The sequence below is a fragment of the Octopus bimaculoides genome, chromosome 1 (genome assembly GCF_001194135.2).
Source record: "Octopus bimaculoides isolate UCB-OBI-ISO-001 chromosome 1, ASM119413v2, whole genome shotgun sequence".
NCBI lineage: Eukaryota > Metazoa > Mollusca > Cephalopoda > Octopoda > Octopodidae > Octopus > Octopus bimaculoides.
Genome location: NC_068981.1, coordinates 173036459 through 173039413, shown reverse-complemented (window position 1 = coordinate 173039413; position 2955 = coordinate 173036459). Strand labels below are relative to the sequence as shown.

Genomic DNA, 2955 nt, shown 5'->3' with positions numbered 1-2955 from the left:
ATTCTACAGCTTTGACAATATCCTAACCATGTCACTACTAAGTATGTAATGCTGAACTTAGATTTGTATATAAACTTGGTACTTTTTATTGACATATTCCCAGGACAAAATCAAACAAATGTCTGACCTCGTTCTGTTTCTCCAAGCTTTAATAAATATTGCTTTAATAAACTTCTAATTTTAATTACAATGAATTACAATAATTATTTAACAACTTCACTTTTTTAAAAGGTGATGATTTTTCTTTTAGTTTTCATCGAATCTTATTCGCCCAGGTTTACTTAAACTGATCTTTCATTCCAAATACAATTCAGAAAACTATGCTAATGTTTTAACAAACGGTAGTTAAAAAAAAAAAAAAAAGATGGTTAAAGTTCAGGGATCGAGATACATTTGGTTAAATTAGATTGGACATATATAACAGTAGTCAGATGAACGTACACATGCACAGATAAATCTCTTAAAAAGAATTAAAACGAAGGAAAGCAATTTTATTTGAAGGTAACTTATCGGCATAAAACTTTAATTAAAGTCGCAAAAAAATTCATAGAAGTTAGTTTTAAATAATTCTAACTATGTATAAATATATATAAAAACAATGTAATTTTACCCACTTAAATCGTTACATTTAAACACTAAACGAGCAAGTATTTATAAGTTTTAAAAAAGATCCGCCCTTAATTTTACGGATGTAAATTTACGTCCTCATTTCAAAGAATTATGTTAAATAAATAGACCTCGAAACCATCCCTATTTGTTTATCTGCTTTTCAATGATGTCATAGGTCAAAGTTCGAATGACACTTATCATGTGATAAATTACTCGGCTAAAGGGGTGTTACAGGAACTGTTTATGGTGAGTTCGAATTCTATTTTGTTCATTTTAGCTTCTTTAAACGAGATTAAATTAAAACAGAAGATTTTGTTGTAATAATTGATTTAGTCTGAAATATTTAAAGTGTAATTGTGTATATATTAGCAGAGAAATAGTCTTCACTAGCTTCCAAACACTCCGTTTTTTGAAAGATTTTGTTGTGCTTCTAAAATTTATGTGCACAGATGTCTAAACTAGCACAATATAGTCTTCGTAATGTTTTTCGTTGAAAAAAGAATGAAATACTCGACACTATAGTCTAGCTCACCTTGTTTATTTCGGTTTTAACGACATTCTTTATGTAATGTATTCATATCGAGAAATGCAAGGTGTTTAAATGGTAAACGAAGTTGTACACTAAAGTAAACAATGTAATCAACACTTCTTTCTTTCTCATTTAACCAAAAGTCTTGAAATTATAGACTAAATGTTTCTTCCAGCAACCTTTGTGTTAAATAATAATACTCAAAATAATTTTCCGTTAATTATCGGAAGATGTACTACAACTTCACAAGACTTTTAATACAGCGACGTTATGACATATTAAGCTTTACCTATTATCCGGAGTTTTCGTTCGAATTTTTTCTTTTAAAGTTACCGAAAGCCTAGTAACAGAATAGTAGTAGATACTGTTTTATTGAAATAGTTTTATAAGGACTGTTTAAAATTATAACAGGCATTGCATTAATTATACACACACACACACACGCGCGCACAGCGCGTGTTTCTGTTTTGATTATTATTTATTATAATTAACTTATTATTGTGTGGTGTATTAATGATATAAAAGTATTAAAATCTTGGTGAGACCATAATACTTTTACTGGCGGTGCTCCAGTATGGTCACAGTTTTGGGAGTGCACTATATGAGAATAGGGAAGAATCGCTTGCTTTTGTTTGTGTGGTCCAATTTTAGATTATATATACATGTTTTATTATATCAGTTGAACTATAATAAAATCAAAGATGTCAACCTCCTATTTCATACGAAGAATGTTTAAACTATATGAAATTTAAATAGTAAAAAAGAAAATTAAAGGGGGTGGTGGTGGTAGTAATAAATAATAAACAATTGTCCCCCCCCCCCCAATGTCATCGCTTGCACTATGTCAGGGGAGGTAACTGTTGAAATATGCCGGTTTTTGAGCATGGTGGTCAAAACAATTAAATGACTAACACCATCTAGAAATACGGGATAGTAGTAGTTTCTTTTGTGATTAAATTATTATTTAGAGAAAAAAAGGAAAAAAAACCTCTGGTAGTGCGAAATAGATTAATGATAACACAAGTGGTTTTTGTAATCACTTGCACTTTGGTCAAATTTCAGCGAATATTCAGTTCGACGGCTGCGGAAGAATTATATTTTTCCATTTATGCCGTGCTGCGGCCATGGAGAATATTTTTGGTGCAACGAAGAATGAATTTTTGTGTTGTTCTTCTCTAAGATAGGAGGGTGTGATTATTTGGAGATTTGGCTGCGATTCGTAGCAGGTCGAATACAGACACTTCATTCAGGAGATAAAATAAAAATTATTTAATATTTTTGAATTTAAATACAAGAACAGGTAACACAGAAAAAAAATAAATAAATAAAAGGAAAGTGAAAGGTAAACAAATGATAGTCGTATGCACGCTCTCTCTCTCTTTCTCTCTCTCTCTCTCTCTCTCTCACACGTGTGTGTGTGTGTATCTATATATTTAATGTATAGGTACACAGCTGTGTATCTATATATTTAATATGCATGTCTGTTTTTCATTTGTTTACCTTTTGCTTTTCATTATTTCTGTCTTGTTAATTGCTCTTGTATTCCATGCTTGAAATTTCAGCAAACGCTTTTTTCACAATATCGATTATTAGCGATCTTTTATTGTTCGTTTTTCTTTTAGTGCAATATGTTCTATTTTGGCCGCCATCTTATATGTATTAAGTTCGAAAGATCACCAAAATATCCCCTATGGCAGACAATCGTATTGGTTACAGTACATCATAAAAATAAACCTTTCTCGGTTGCTAAACAGAGATTAGCTCGACAAAGTGAAAGTACCATATTAGAAAAACAGAAAAAAAAAAAAAAAATTACA

The 2955-nt window shown here is 30.6% G+C and overlaps 1 protein-coding gene across 1 annotated transcript in view; it reads left to right on the top strand.

Annotated features, from left to right (window-relative positions):
* The first annotated feature begins 765 nt into the window (after positions 1–765).
* The window catches only part of LOC106872779 (V-type proton ATPase 116 kDa subunit a 1), a 42272-nt gene continuing 40082 nt past the window's right edge, over positions 766–2955 (top strand). The window contains exon 1 of the mRNA XM_014919878.2: positions 766–855. The gene's annotated coding sequence lies outside the window, so the exon portion shown is untranslated. The remainder of the gene's footprint in view (positions 856–2955) is intronic.